The sequence below is a fragment of the Sphaeramia orbicularis genome, chromosome 21, assembly GCF_902148855.1.
Source record: "Sphaeramia orbicularis chromosome 21, fSphaOr1.1, whole genome shotgun sequence".
Classification (NCBI taxonomy): domain Eukaryota; kingdom Metazoa; phylum Chordata; class Actinopteri; order Kurtiformes; family Apogonidae; genus Sphaeramia; species Sphaeramia orbicularis.
In genome coordinates, this window is record NC_043977.1 from 43,280,815 (window position 1) to 43,298,451 (window position 17,637).

Consider the following 17,637-nt stretch of genomic DNA (forward strand, 5'->3'; position numbering starts at 1 on the left):
GTTGTTCTGACACCCCTGGACGAGCTTCGCGTTGCGGAGGGGAGTAAATATATTTATTCCAAAGAAAAGGATTCAGACAAAGGCAGCATCCCTCAATATATAGATTTTAATAAAGTGCTTCACATAAGATAACTTATCACATGAAGGGGAAGGTAATCCATTTTAATTTCTAATATCTCCAACACCGTCACAGTTACATCAGTTTGTGCGTTTCATGCAAACTGGCAAATTATATCTGGATTTGTAGAAAATCTGCAAAAGAAAATGTAAAACCGTTCATGTTTCCATTTACTATTGTAATATGAAAATTAACCCTATAACGCCAAACGTATCATATTTGATACATGAGTTTTGAAGCCCTCTACATGATCAGGGTGATATGTTTTTCTTGCAAAATCTGATGTATACAATTAGATACATGCAATACACAGATAATCCACCAGGGGGGAGGAATTCATTCACCAGAAGCCTTTCCAGTGACACTACAAGACTGTCATCAATGAAGAAGGAGGCAGAACTTTGCTAATTTTGAAAATGAATTACCAATTTGTTAGATATGTTTGTCTTATATTATGTTTTTATTTGTTCAAAAATAATAATGTTTGAGCATCGAGACCCAATGTATTAAATATGATACAAAATTGAAACTCATACATAGAAATTCAATACTTGAAAAAAAATGTTTTTGTTGTTCAGAAGGACCAATAATGGCTCCAGTTTCAAAGAACTGGAATTTTCTGTCAATGATTTAATTATCCAGGCTTTACAGCAGGGGGCTCAAACTTATTTTCTTTCAGGGGCCACATTCAGCCCAGTTTGATCTCCAGTGGGCCGGATCAGTATAAGAATAGCATAATAACCTATAAATAATGACAACTCCAAATTTTTGTCTTGTTCATGTGTGAAAAACCCCATTAAATTATGAAAATACTTACTTTTATAAACAAAAAAGATGTGAATAACCTGAAAAAAAAAAGACATTTCCTTTGAAAAATAAGTGAAATTTTAACAATATTCTGCCTCAACTTATCATTTCTACATATTTATTATGGATCAGATCTACAAAGACACTAAACACTTAGTAACAGGTAGAAAATGGTTAAATTGTGCTTAATTTTCTTTAGACATTTCAGGTTGTTCATATTTGTTCAGGTTATTCACATTTTATTGGTACATGATAGTTCGCAAATGTTAATATTTTCATGATTTATTGTAATTTTTTGCACTAAAACAAAGAAAAATTTGAAGTTGTCATTATTTATAGGCATAGTGTAATATGATTTTTTTTCCACCTCAAACCAAAAAGAAAATATGAAGTCATTATTTTTTGTAGTTATTATGCTGTTATTATTTTCCTGTAGATCATATTTGTCTGCATGTGGAACCTGAACTAAAATGAGTTCCACAGCCTTGACTGTGGAATTTTTACACTTTGCAAATTCATCCCAGGGGCCGCATTGGAACCTTTGGCGGGCTGCATTTGGCCCCCGGGCCGCATGTTTGAGACCCCTGCTTTACAGGGTTAAGAGCTGTTTCTTTGTCATCACTCATTCATTCATTTTCTGGATTGTGTAGTTGTTGCAAGGGTTGTCGGAGCTGAAGTGTGCCAGAGTCTATTCCAGCTATCACTGGGTGAAGGCGGGGTGCACCCTGGAAGTGTTCATCACAGGTCTGACATATACAGACCAACAACCATTCACACCTATGGGCCATTTGGATCCACCGTTTGACCCATGAAGGTGCATGTCTTTGGGCGGTGGAAGTGGAAGACCCACACCAACAGACACTGGGATCCAATCCAGGACCTTCCTGCTGTGAGGCGACAGCTCTATGTTGATGTAGAGCTAGATGTTATATTTCATACAGTAACAACCTACATTAGCTGCTGAGTGAGGAGGTGATAGATGTTGGACAATAACCTGAGGCTGGTTGACGTCTTTGACCTCCAAACCAACATGAGCCACTGGTCTCATTCATGCTCTTTCAGACTTTTCCATGGTGTGTCAAAACCTCCGTCTAAAATGTGCATATACTGTATGTTATTATTTGTTTAACGGATTGGTAGTACTTTATCATCTTTTACAGATTCCTAATATGTAGATCCTGACATTTCACCTCTCCTTTTGTAGTGTCTCGACAATTCAGTCATTTATTAGTAGAAATATCTTTATTGGGGATTTTGGTACATACATTTACACACATCTACTCATTTACCCATACGAAAACTCAAATATTACATCTATCTATCTATCTATCTATCTATCTATCTATCTATCTATCTATCTATCTATCTATCTATCTATCTATGAATTAGATGTGTTTGAAAAAAGATGAATGAACAATATGAACAGGTTCTTCACTTTTCCTCCTAACTTAATCTTTTCCAGTCATAAATGTGTCATCTTTCTGTACATTTAAATGGAATGGTTGGTTGTTCTTTTGTGATAAATAATGCACAAAGAAAATGCGAAAATCAACAAGATACATCTATTTGAATGAAGTGGAGTTAGAATAAAAACTCAATTAGCCTTAATTTATTGGCCCCATAGTCAAAGCTTATCACAGACATAAATATACTAGCATATTGTGTGAAATAAGCCCAGTAACATGTCAACAAACTCTAAATACCGAACCACTTTTGGTATCTGTTCAACTACAGGACTCAGACTCATATCTGAAAAAGTTTGTCGACCATTGCACATCAGTGGCAGCTGCTCGTCTTTCAGACAGGGGAAGCTCATTGTCGGCTTACATAAAAAAAAAAAAAGTCAAGTTATTTAAACATAAATTCGGTTCTCCGTTCCTTTTTAAGAAAATGGTCAGTGACCTTATTGTACCAAATAAACAAGAAAACGTTGAAATTATGTTAGGTTGAAACAATGAAGTCCAATGAGTGTGTTTTATTTACAGTGCAAGAAATGAACAAGTAATTTCGTAGTGGTTTCTCTCTTGATTTCACAGCAGAATGTGCAACGGTATTAAACTGAATTCTGTCAAGTGAAGGAGTAGATCTCAAAATAGCTGTCAATCAAAAGGATTCAGCCTTTTGACTGATCCTCCAATCAGCACGTGGAAGCCCGGCATCCAGCCCAGCTGAGCTCCGCCCACAGCTCCATTCACCCCCAGAGACGCCGAGCGTCCGGGGACGGGACAACATCGTGGCATTTATCCAATTACCGTCCAGTTTTGAGGCAATGAAAAAAACTGTTCCACTCAGTACCATTGAAGTGCATGGACGCTGAGCGTCTACGGACAAATGCATTGAGCAGAGATCGAATGAGAAAACAGCACAATGGGAATGGATGAGAAGTGAACAACATCGAGTCCATTGATTTGTGATAAAGCTGATTCTGAACGAACTCATCTTTGAGATGAACGTGTTCTAACACATTTGTAGTCAATGAAATGTCAACACAACCGAACATATTTAACCATTTGATTTTCGTAATTTTAGGGGAAGCCAGGCTTCCCTTGCAGTCTATGAGAAATCGCCACTGTTGCAGATATATCCATATAATTTTTGTTATCTGCTGAAATGCAAATATCTGACATGTGCATTTACTCATAACTTTTCCTGCTCTGTATCTGCCATAGTTGTTATCATGTCAGGCTGGATACAGAGGGACACAGATGTATCTTCATCACACAAAGCAACAAACTGTCCATACAGATATACATAACGCAGAGTTCATGATGGAACTTTAACAATGTCACATAAAATGCTGTTTATGTGTTGATGAAGAGCAAAAATTGAAAGAAAATATTTGCAATACTGTGTTTTGTAAAATATCGACTGAGCATTGAGACCTGATGTATGTATGTAATATACAAAAACAAACCATACATATTATTAATAAGGCCGATTACTGTGAACATACTCTTCAATTGTTTATGAAATCCCATATTATGAAATTTAAGGATTTAGTTTACGAAAAAATAATGCAAATAATGTATAAAGCAAAATTAAAGTTACTCCCTGTCTGTGTACAAACGTTCTTCTCAACACATGAGTCTAAATGTGATTTGCGAGATGTTTGTAAATTTGTTGTACAAAAACCTTGAAAAGAGGCTAAAAGAAGATGTATATCTGTTGTTGTTAAACTACAGAATGAGGCCAGCATGGATTTAAGAATGTGTAGCTCATTTCTGGTTTTTGAAAAAAATGGTATGTAGGGCAATTTTTGAAGGTTACAATTGTTAAGATCTAATAATTAATAAGTAAATCCTTTACTCTCTACTCTACATTAAATGACCATTAATTTGGTTGGTTATGTTTTCTGTTTTTCTGTTTTCTGTTTTTTAGTTTCACTTCTTAATGTTTTTGCCTATTTGTTTGTTTGTTTGTATTTTTGTTTTTTCTTTTTATATTGAATGCTAGGCAGCTTAATTTGTTCTGTAGGACAGGTATTAATATCAGCATTCTGCTTCTGCCTGGTCCTTTTCAGTCACTATCCTGTTGGTAATGTTTGTAGTGTTGACAGTGGTTGTATTATGTAATGACTGAATAAAGAATGTCATCACCATCATCATTAAGTGTGAAGTGGGCTTAAATGTGCCTGCCTTTCTTTTTTTTTTTTTAACCCATAAAGACCCAAACAGCTACAACCAAAAGCATTTACTGATCTGAACTGATAATACCTGCTGATCCACTTATTCTGTCAATCCATGTAAATAATTGGTGTAAAGCACAGTTTGTCATCTTTTCATGGTCATCAGATATGACCCATTTGGATGTTCAGAGGCTCCATAGTTACCGTGGAAACTCCGTCATCTTCTACAGCATTGATTCACTAGTAAAATCCATGGAGTTGGATCAATGACAATGGATGGAGACACATGTTATATTTAGTTAATGATGTATTTTGCTGAAAAAGTCACTTTTTCTTCAGTTTTATCTTTTTTTTGATATAATAACCCTCAATTTCAATTTTCTAACCCTAACCCTTTCAGATTACACACTGCTACCTGAAGAGGTCACTTCCACAGAAAACACTGAAATACAAGGAGCTACCATGGCAAGAGACAAGTCCTACATCGGTACCTGGTCTCTTCACCAGTCCCGAACCGGCGGTCTCTTCACCAGGGCCAAGAGAAGAGACTGCAGCCGACCCCGGGAGAAGAGACCGCCGGTCTAGAACCGGGTGAAGAGATGGCGGCCCCGGCTCTCGATGGCTCTTACTGGGTGGTCAGACTAAGGCAGCGCCAGCATCGGTCTTCAAATTCTTCTCTGCTTTCATCCGTCTCCATGTTTCAAAATCATCTCCTATACATCTCCTTGTTTTGTTTCTCACTTTGTCACGATGTATTTGTGAATAATAAGAAGCCTTTTAGGTTTAGTAACGACAGACATTTATGATCTGAAATGTTCCAGCTGCAGCTCAATGGGAACTGGCAACCTGGATGCTGAAAGGCTTCTGACTCTGTGATTGGAAGACAGGTGATGGGCGGAGCCTCAGACCAAAACACACAATGTCAACATAAACATCATTTTGGGACAGACACTGAGCTTTTCAAATGCAACTAGAAGCACTCGGAGAGCGCAGACCTCCGCCAAGGCTGATCAGTGGCCCCCCCCCGTGGGCCCCCCCACCCCCGATCACCACCAAAATTTAATCATTTCTTCCTTATCCCATTTCCAACAAACCCTGAAAATTTCATCAAAATCTGTCCCTAACTTTTTGAGTTATGTTGCACAGTAACGGACAGACAAACAAACAAACCCTGGCAAAAACATAACCTCCTTGGCGGAGGTAAAAATATTCTGTCTGGACTACTACTGTCAGTGAGATCAGTATATGAAATGAACAGGATTCCTTAATGTCTGGTGACAGTCAAGGCCATTTTATAATTACTCAGAACATAATTCCTACATACTGCACCCTTAAGGCTCATTTACCTTCTCCCTATCTCCTGAAACTTTCATTGAGTGCGTATTATATATTATACTTATGTATAATAAGTCTGGTGATGATTTTTTTGCATGAAATTTACGGTGTGGTGGCAAGGATTAGTGGAAACCCTAGTAAAAGACGCTCATGCTGGATCTGGCAACCCCTAGTCTGGGAGGAGGCAGAGCGGATACCACGCTCTACAGTATTTTGAATGTGACTGCAGTACCAGTTTTGGCCACAATCCTAAATACGGCACCTTTAAGACCAATTAAGACAAATAAAAACATTCAAGATAATAAATATCTTGTCAAAACATATTAGTCTACATTGCACTTGTCCTCCTCCTCCTGAGCGTCTGTGGTGATCACTGTGGACCAGTGTGTCCTCCCTGTGTTTGTCTGTGTGTGTTTACAGTGGGTTCAATCTGGGGAGACGCCCTCCTCTAACACTGCTGCAGGATGAAACTGTTCACAGTACAGACAGTTATATTTACATCTGGATTTGGACCCAGGGAGGCAACCTGCCAACATGGAGCACCGTACCACAAGGCCAGATGTTCACAATCCCCTAACGAAGCATCTGGGGCTCTGGTACAGGCCAGAAGCTGGAGGTCTGAAGAGGAGGCTGAGGGATGGAGGACTTAGCTGGCCGACTGCCCAGCCAGTTAAATAGGCAAACGAAAACAAAGTCTACTGGGCCCATCATTGGCTAGTATGAACTACTGCATGTGGAAAAGAACGCAAACACGGGATGAAAACAAACCAAGGACACACAAAGTAAAATGGAAAACAACAGAGTGCTGGACATCAAGTCTTATTTCCAGCCAAGAAGATCATTACAGACTAAACAACATAAAAACAAAGTCGGTCTAGTTTGTTTTGTGGTTCCTGTCACTGCTCTGCTCTAGTGCTGTACAGTTCTGTCTGAGACTAAATAAACCACAGACACAGACACCTCTCAGCCTGTTTATGTTTGATGAAAACAACAAGCCATAAATGTAAGCACAAACACAAACCTTTAAATTATACCTTAACCCTAAAAAACCAAGAACCCTTTTTGAAGTGACTTCCCAAATAATTTTTCTTTACAACTAATCTTTTCCAAGGTATTATTATTGTAATATTATCCTACATTTTGCATTTGTCAGTGAAAATCATGAATTTTCTTATGTTTAAGTTACTGGTCATGTAAATGTTTGTAACAACACAAAGTAAATTCAAAGCTTAATGTCACACAGCAAAAGTTGGAGAGTTGAATCAACACCCACAGAGTTGATTTTAACTCTTTTTCAGAGTTTATATAGGTCCACACTTTACTGAGTAAAATTAACATTTTCATTGGAGTTAATTATTTAACACTATGTCAGATTTGCCTTTTTAACTCAGAAAGAGTTAACTTAACACTGACTGATTTAACTACCAACACTCACAAGAGTTCATAAATGGACTGAACTTATATAACACATTTTCTACACCTTCATGGTGTCCAAAGCACTTTACACACACACACACACACTTGGAGCGAGGATTTGAACCGCCGCCCCTTTGGTCATTGGACGACCCACTCTACCAACTGAGCCACAGCCATCCTTCGTAAGCTCACCGACCTGGGTTAAATTAACCCATTTGGATTTATTAATTACACTGTCAGAGTTTCTCCTTTAACTCAAACAGAGTTAAATTAACACCATGAAAGTAACAAAAATAACACTCATTTTACTTAATTTTCACTCTGAAAGTAGTGTTAATTTTAATCATAAAAGAAGTTAATCCATTAAAACTGACTTAAAATTCAATGTGAACAGGATTTTGGAAGATGATTGAAAGAAAGCTGATGCATTTTTTTTTAGAAAATGTACTTTTCCTCTTTTTTTCTCTGACAGTGACAGTCTGATAGAAACTGCACAGGTTCACCTGGTTTGAAATGCAGGGGCCAGGCAAATTAACTATGAAGAGACGCAAAACAACACTTCTCCTGAGTTCATTTCCACAGGCTTGACTAACTCTTTTCATTAACTCCAACTCTGAATGGCATTTAACTCACAGTGGGTTAAAACTACACTTTGAGAATGAAAATTGACTCTCAAATGTTTAACCCTGAAATTTCAACTGTCCAGTTTTTGCTGTGCAGGTTAACGTCACACCTGACAGAAGCCCCTGTGGTCCAAAAGTGTCTGCTTCATAACAGAGTAGGCAAATTTATGAATGGGGAAAGCGAAAGTAAGTCATAAAACCATGCTGATACGTATCTTTGCGCAATTTTCAGTGGTCATACGAAAATTTGGAATCTATTCTAGTGGGTATACGGCGTATACCTGCATATCACGTAGACTACACCACTGCCTGTGACCCCTTTGAGCACAAGTGCCAAACATCCGGCCTGGGGACCAAAACTGGCCCGCTAAAGGTTCCAATCCGGCCTGTGGGATGAATTTGCAAAGTGCAAGTTAGGGCATCAAACTCAAAAATAATATCATAATAACCTATAAATAATGACAACACCATTTTTTTCCTCTTTGATTTAGTGCAAAAAACATTAAATCAGGAAAAAATGTTTACATTAACAAACTATCCTTTAACAATAAAATGTGAACAACCTGAAATGTCTGAAGTAAATTAAGTGCAATTTTAACAATATTTTGTCTGTTACTGAATGTTTTGTGCCTTTGTAGATCGGATCTGTAATGCATATGTATAAATGATAAGTCAAGGCAGAATATTGATAAGATTGTACTTATATTTCTTAACAAATTTCTTTTTTTTTCTCCAGCTTATTCACATCCTTTTGTTTGGATAGTTTGTACAGGGTGGGGAAGTAAAATTTACAATATTTTGAGGCAGGGATTGAAAGACAGTGTATGACCAGTTAGTTTATTGAAAGTCATGAGAATGTATTTGCCACAAGAAAATGTACATAATAGAAAATGCTTTTATTCTATGTGTCCTCCTTCTTTCTCAATAACTGCCTTCACACACTTCCTGAAACTTGCGCAAGTGTTCCTCAAATATTCGGGTGACAACTTCTCCCATTCTTCTTTAATAGTATCTTCCAGACTTTCTCGTAATAGTTTTGCTCATAGTCATTCTCTTCTTTACATTCTAAACAGTCTTTATGGACACTCCAACTATTTTGAAATCTCCTTTGGTGTGACGAGTGCATTCAGCAAATCACACACTCTTTGACGTTTGCTTTCCTGATTACTCATATGGGCAAAAGTTTCTGAAAAGGTATGGATAATAGTGTTAGGTATGATTATGACATCAATATATGTTTGGTTTCAAAACAATTGACGTAGTGCCTGCTGAGAAAAAACAACTAAATGTTCATTGTAAATTTTGCTTCCCCACTCTGTAAATGTAAATATTGGCATAATTGGATGTTATTTTTTGCGCTAAAACAATCTGGAGTTGTCATTATTTATTGGCTATCATGTTATTATTTTACTGGTTCGACCCACTTCAGATTAAATTGGGCTGAATGTGGCCCCGGAAGAAAATGAGTTTGACACCCCTGCTATTGAGGATAAAGCGGGTTCAGATAATGAATGAATGAATACATTTAATCTGAAGTGTTCATTTTAGATTCACAAAAACAGTGAACTGTAAAAAAATCAGAATAAATGATGCCACAGTGATAGTATGGCCTTTAAAGTATAACAGCTGATCCCCAAGAACTGATTTTTTACTTTGTTACATACCTGTAATGCTTCTAAATGAGCAAATTGTAATTGCAACCACAAGCACAAACCCTATTTTCCAATCTATATATGTATTGTAAATCTATGTATTCCACCACTCTATACAATTAACTGGTATAAATTTCTAAACCTTTGGTAATGTGTAGTTTTGACCAGCAGAGGTCACCGTATACACACTGTTGTCTTCCATCCCTGTCAGCTGCTTTATATAGAAGGGGGAAAAATCCAACTAAATGCATCAATGTCAGTTAGGTATAAACAGCAACACATAAGTCAAATGACATTTACAAGCAATACGTGCACTGCAGTCTTCAACACAACTTACTGACAACTTAAGATGGAATTAACATACAACTTAAAAAAATAAAGCCACATATTTTCAATGTTTGTGTGAAAGCTTAAACGTTTAAAGGAATAAATAATGATGATGATAAATTAATTTACTTTTTTCACTCTAAAACATAGAGAAAAGTTTGGAGTTGACATTATTTATGTATTATCATGTAATTATTGTACTGGTTCGGCCCCCTTCAGATCAAATTTAGCTTAATTTGGCCCCTGAGTTTGACACCCCTGATATAGAACATTAATTCACCAGTAAAACCCATGAAGTTGGATCAGTGACAGTGGATGGAGACACTTGTTTATGTTCAGTTAATGATAGATTCTGCTTTTAAAGTCACTTTTTCTTCAGTTTTCTCTTTTCTGACATGATAACCCTCAACTTTAATCTGAGCTTTTATGAACATCTACATGATCTGTGAATTAAACACAGGAATTACATGATTTACACTGAAAAAATACAAAATACAGAGGATAATATTGCAGTAAATGGTGATAAATCACTTCAGAAAAGTTAAATGGAGAGAAAAATTCATTTGGGAACTGACACAAAAGTAGCAGTGGGTCTTTATGGGCAGAGGTGTCATGTAACAAAGTACAAATACTTTGTTACCTTGCTTCAGTAGAAATCTGGGGTCTTTATACTTTACTGGAGTAATTATTTTTCAGCTGTCTTTTTAATTCTACTCTTCGATTCTATTCTTACATTTTAAAAATAGTCGTTACTTCTATTTCATTTGGGCTCATCATCGTTAAAAAAAAAACAAACAAACAAAAAAAAAAACTATCCAGATAAATCGCTCCATCCAGATAGAGTGAATTTGATTGTGATTGGATGAGAAGTATAAACATATACCATTCTGACCCCTATTGGTTTGTAATCAATCCATCACACCTGACTTTTTGCACCATTCCAATACTTATATTCAACTAGTCGTCATATCTTCAGCTCCATAAACACATGTTAGTGCTCAGTAGGACACATATGTGGTTCTTTAACCCTTTCATGCATATTGGTCACTACAGTGCATAACTGTTCTCTTGTATATTCATGGAGTTTGTTGTTTTACTTGCATATTAGCCAACACAGTGGACGCTTATTGGTCCAAACACAGTAATGTCCTATCAGAGAGCGAACTTTAATTGATTGCCATTCCAACATTTATTTCAATATGAAGTAGCTCCTTGTTTTAGATAATCCCTTATGGTCCAACTAAAGCAAAAATGAATTTAAAAGTAAAACTGTGGGCCATGTAGCAACCCTAATCTGTCAAATTGTCTCTAAAATGTCCCGTCAGAGAGATTTGGAATACTGTGTTTTGACCCTTATGCACCATCCCATACACTGCAATTCATACCATTACTGTAACTTTCTTGTTCTTGATAAACCTCATCTGCATTAAAATATTTGAGTGTAAATAAATTGCTAATTGTTATTAGATTGTAATCAATAGTTGTTGTTTTTTTTCAAACAAGAAGTTGTTTTTTTTATTGCATATTATCTGAGTGAGTAATAATTAGTATTATAGTATGTTAAAAATGTGAGAAAACATCAGATTAGCAGCATTAAAAAAATTTTTTTTCATAGTTTCAGTCAGTAAATGCATGTTTTTTTGCTACAAGAATTAAACGCATGGTGTCCAGCTGAGTGGCTATTTTGGAACTCCATGAAAAATAGGTTCATAGAAAAAATTTCAATCACATTGTGTTTTTTTCATGCCTAAAGAGGAATAAAAACAGTCAGGAAAAATCTTGAATAAGGTTCTCATACTTCATGCATGAAAGGGTTAATACAGGGTGTCCCATAAGTCTCCATACATAGGAAAAATAAACGTTTCTTGACGTAAACCATTTTTATTTATATTATATGCTCTATATGACTGCCATTTTGTCGGGAACACATTTCAGTGCGTGTCTGCTGAAGAACTACAAAGAAGAAATATAAAGAAATACATGTTAGAACCATATATGTATGGAATGTATTATGTCTCCTATGAATGGAGACTTATGGGACACCCTGTACATTTGTATTGGACTAAATGGGTTCATTTTCAGTGGTCATATATGCAGCTGAAACAGGTAGACTAGTGCATCCAAAGGTTTGAACATTAACATTTTAACAGAACATTATAGTCATTATGGCCTTCAGAAACATGTTTTTTAGGAGGTGCGGTAGTGCACTATAGGCTCCTGTGGCACCACCTAAACTTTTGTCCTAATGGCATTTTTTTCTCCTTACATTTACTTTTGTACTTTAAGTAGTTTTGAAAACAGTACTTTTACACTTTTACTGGAGTAAAAAGCTTGAGTTGATACTTGAACTTCTACAGAAGTCTGTTTAAACCCTAGTATCTAGACTTCTACCTGAGGAATGAATGGGAATACTTTTGACACCTCTGTTTGTGGGTTAAGGAAACGAAGCTTTGATTCAGGAAAATTATCAACAAATATACATTTCTTAATCAACTGGAGTTGATTAATTGATTGTTTCAGCTCTACTCCAGAGAGGTCGGTACTGACTCTCACCCATGAACATAAATAACCTGATATATCTGTCAGGGTTTCGTCTTTCATAAAGGGAGTGATAGAGGGGATGGAAGACAGTGGTGTGTAGAGGGTGACCTCTGCTGGATAAACTTCCACATTTTCAAGTGTTCAGAAATTCAAACCAACATACAGCAATGAAGCACTCACTCTTCTACTGTCATGGGTCAGGAAATTGCATTTATATAAAGACTAACAAGTAATACACAGAGTTAATATAGTATTACTATGAATGTGTACAACATTATCATTATTGATAAAGTTCTGTCCTCTGACCATATTTCCATTTCTAAACAATAAAAATAAACAACAAATAGACAACAAATATATAAAATTCAGGATAAAAAGTCTTATTAAATTTTTGTCAGTGATTGTTTACATTACAAAGACCTTGAATCTTCTACTGCAGAGAAATATTTTCAGGGTGGATATGCATATTAGCGCAAGATAAGTAAAGATTTACTGTGATTATTTCAGGAAACTGATCATTTGTTGAACAAAATGTTCCCCTATACTTAAAGTCAAAATAAATCAAAACATTAAATATCACAGATCAGAGAAATCACAGATTTTAATAACATTTATTTACTTTATGTGAACAGAACAAATTCTTCAAGTGTGTATAAATTTCTTTCATTTTTAATCCATATATGACTGGATTGACAAGAGGATGATACAAAATCAGCTGTAAAAGCATAATTAAATATGCAGTTTTTGGAATATCAGCTTCCAGTCGAACTATTACAATGTGATATATAGATAAACACGGAAAAGTTGGTTAAAACCAGCAGATGGGGTAAACAGGTCTGTGCAGCTTTTTTCCGGATTTCTTTAGAGCTGCGATAGGTTATTATAACTATTCTAGTGTATGGAAAAAGTATGAATATCACAGGGAAAAATCCAAGATTTATCAAAAGTACATAACCAGATATTGTTAATGCTGGTGAAGTTACACAGTAAAGTTTGTGAAGTGAGTTATTACAAAAAATGGACGGCAAAGTAAATCTACATAACTTTTGGATAGTTACCAGTATCATTGATAAAGCAAACTCAGAAAAGGGAACAAGCCAAGCTAAAACCAGTAGGACTGTTACAGTAGTTTTTCTCATGATAGTTGGATATTGCAGAGGTTTACATATACAGTACAGGCCAAAAGTTTGGACACACCTTCTCATTCTTTGCATTTTCTTTATTTTCATGACTATTTACATTGTAGATTCTCACTGAAGGCATCAAAACTATGAATGAACACATGTGGAATTATGTACTTAACAAAAAAGTGTGAAATAACTGAAAACATCTCTTATATTCTAGTTTCTTCAAAGTAGCCACCCTTAGCTCTGATGACTGTTTTGCACACTCTTGGCATTCTCTTGATGAGCTTCCAGAGGTAGTCACCTGAAATGGTTTCCTAACAGTCTTGAAGAAGTTCCCAGAGATGCTTAGCACTTGTTGGTCCTTTTGCCTTCACTCTGCGGTCCAGCTCACCCCAAACCATCTCGATTGGGTTCAAGTCCAGTGACTGTGGAGGCCAGGTCATCTGGCGCAGCACTCCATCACTCTCCTTCTTGGTCAAATATCCCTCACACAGCCTGGAGGTGTGTTTGGGGTCATTGTCCTGTTGAAACATAAATGATGGTCCAACTAAACGCAAACTGGATGGAATGGCATGTCGCTGCAGGATGCTGTGGTAGCCATGCTGATTCAGGTTGCCTTCAATCTTGAATAAATCCCCAACAGCGTCACCAGCAAAGCACCCCCACACCATCACACCTCCCCCTCCATGCTTCACGGTGGGAACCAGGCATGTAGCATCCATCCGTTCACCTTTTCTGTGTCGCACAAAGACACGGCGGTTGGATCCAAAGATCTCAGATTTGGACTCATCAGACCAAAGCACAGATTTCCACTGGTCTAAGGTCCATTCCTTGGGTTTCTTGGCCCAAATAAATCTCTTCTGTTTGTTGCCTCTCCTTAGCAGTGGTTTCCTAGCAGCTATTTGACCATGAAGGCCTGATTCACGCAGTCTCCTCTTAACAGTTGTTGTAGAGATGTGTCTGCTGCTAGAGCTCTGTGTGGTATTCATCTGGTCTCTAATCTGAGCTGCTGTTAATTTGCGATTTCTGAGGCTGGTGACTCAGATGAACTTATCTTCAGCATCAGAGGTGACTCTTGGTCTTCCTTTCCTGGGGCGGTCCTCATGTGAGCCAGTTTCGTTGGAGCGCTTGATGGTTTTTGCGACTGCACTTGGGGACACATTCAAAGTTTTTGAAATTTTCTAGACTGACTGACCTTCATTTCTTAAAGTAATGATGGCCACTCGTTTGTCTTTACTTAGCTGATTGGTTCTCGCCATAATATGTATTCTAACAGTTGTCCAGTAGGGCTGTCAGCTGTGCATCAACCTGACTTCTGCACAACACAACTGATGGTCCCAACCCCATCAATAAGGCAAGAAATTCCACTAAGTAACCCTGACAAGGCACAGCTATGAAGTGAAAACCATTTCAGGTGACTACCTCTTGATGCTCATCAAGAGAATGCCAAGGGTGTGCAAGGCAGTCATCAGAGCTAAGGGTGGCTACTTTGAAGAGACTAGAATATAAGAGATGTTTTCAGTTATTTCACACTTTTTTGTTAAGTACATAATTCCACATGTGTTCATTCATAGTTTTGATGCCTTCAGTGAGAATCTACAATGTAAATAGTCATGAAAATAAAGAAAATGTGAAGAATGAGAAGGTGTGTCCAAACTTTTGGCCTGTACTGTAGACACATATATGTCATAGGCCATGGCTGACAACAGTAAGTATTCAGAACCTGCTAAAGCATAGAACACGAAATACTGAAACAGACAGGCTGAATAAGATATGACCTGCTTTTCAGATAAAACATCAATCAATAGTTTTGGGTAGACCACAGTGTTGTAAAGAACAGAATTCACCAACAAAGCTGCAATAAAAATGTACATAGGTTCATGGAGGTTTCTGTGAATACAGATCAGACAAATGATGGTAGAATTACTACAGATTATAAAAATGTATGTTATAAATATTACCACAAAATAAACATATTTATATTTCTGCACTTCCACATGTCCACCAAAAGTTATGTAAGTGACATTAAATTCTTTATCCATTTAAAAAGTTCAATATTTATATGCATAAAAACAACATATGATATAGAAAGACTTCAGAGTGTCACATAGAAAAAAAGCTAACACTTGTAGCATTCTGTATAATACATCACCTGACCTGGAAATGCACACTGTATATGCCATCTCCATGAGAAAGTAACATTTGAGTCAGTGACATCTTTTATTAAAGTTTCTTAAACCTCCATGGATCTCATTCAACTTTCCCTTCAGGAGTTGAGGGTTGTTTACTCATCTGTAAATGACTCCATAGATCAAACTTTAGAAAACAATCAAGATGGTTTGTGAGTAAAGCTTGAAATCATGACATCTGTCCGCACTAAAAAAAGCAAAATAACATTATTACATGTAGATGTTTGTTTGTTAATAATTTTGTTTATAAAGCTTTTCAAAATGAGAAAAAAGTCTCTCAATATACTCACTGTATACTGTATATGACTTTGCTTAAAGCTATACTGTACGATCTGGCATTTTTACACTTTTCTTTTGTAATCTTAAAATGCTCCTACTAAGTATGTGTCAAACTAAAATGTCAATGAAATCCACCAGGTTTTGAAACTCAAACATGTTTAATTCTCCTATATTTCTGATAAAAGTCTGACTAATCATTTTATTCAGTCTTCTTGTCCATCAGTTATCTGTTACCGCCGCCTCGCATCAGATACTGGTGTCTCTGAATCTGATGTTTCACTGGTGCTGCTGCTCCTGTCATGGGTTGTGAATGGATAAGGCTCAAATGCACAGCGCTGACAGGAAAAAACTGATTTCTTAACAGAAACAAACATAATGTGCTCGCATTTGAAAACCTGCGGCCTCACTTATGTTGATTTGGAATATGTCAAATATGAGACTGAGAATTAATACTGAAATTGGTTTGAGCAATAGATGCAAAAAGGAATCCAAGATTTATCTAAAACAGTCCATACAGTGGTAAAGAATGAATGTAAAAGAACCATAAGTAGAAGAGAAATAAATATACAATGAGAAATAATTTCAGCTGTTTAGAAACTTGTTTAAGAGATCATGTGAGTTGGTGTCAGGACTTTTAATAGTGAATAAGAAATAAATGTGAATGACAGAATCCACAAAGTGGGATAAGTGGAAGAAAGATTTGTCATATTGAGGCTTGATTATGATTTCAGAGAAAACATGTCAAGGAAGTGTAAAAGAACCGAAGGGCTGGCAGCTCAAATCCCGCTCTGTCCATGTGCTGTTGTGTCCTTGGGCAAGACACTTCATCCTCCTTACCTCCAGTGCTGCTACTCACACTGGTGTATGAATGTGTATGAATGTTCGGTGGTGGTCAGAGGGGCCGTAGGTGTGGACTGGCAGCCACGTTTCCATCAGTCTGCCCCAGGACAGCTGTGGATACAGATGGAGTTTACCACCACCAGAGGGAGAATGTGAGAGTGAATGAAAAATGGATCCACTGTATGCACTTTGAGTATGCATTCATAGAAAAGCGCTATATAAATCTAATCCATTATTATTATTATTATTATTATTATTATTATTATTAATAAAAGGTGCATTTCAAGTTTATTATACAGATATTTTTATTTATCCATGTGTGACGTAGGCTGGCCGTTTAGCGGTTGGAGGTAAGTGAAACGAGGAAGGAGATGAGGCAGAGGCAGGAGATGGTGTGGTCCACACTTTTTTTTTTTACATTTTCAATAATTCTTTTTCCAGACAAAAGTGCAGGTGCTAACAAAGTGTGAATGCTAACAAAATGCACGTGCATATGGCGGTTGAAGCAGCAGTGTCTTCTCCAGCAGCAGAACCACAACTGATGACAAATGGGCGCCTTTTATACTGTTCTACTAACTGGATAAAACCACTACAACTCCACAGGGGAGTTACAAATATACATCAATTGTTAAAACTAATCTAAAACCTCCATAACTAAAACCCACAACCATAACCTATCTAAAACCCAAGCTATATACCTAAAAACTCTAAACCTAGACACCAAAGATTAATAAAAACCCATAAACCAATAAAATACA

The 17,637-nt window shown here is 36.7% G+C and overlaps 1 pseudogene; it reads right to left on the minus strand.

Moving 5' to 3' along the window:
* The window catches only part of LOC115412026 (olfactory receptor 11A1-like), a 34,451-nt pseudogene extending 18,838 nt beyond the window's left edge, over window positions 1–15,613 (minus strand).
* Window positions 15,614–17,637: the final 2,024 nt, after the last annotated feature.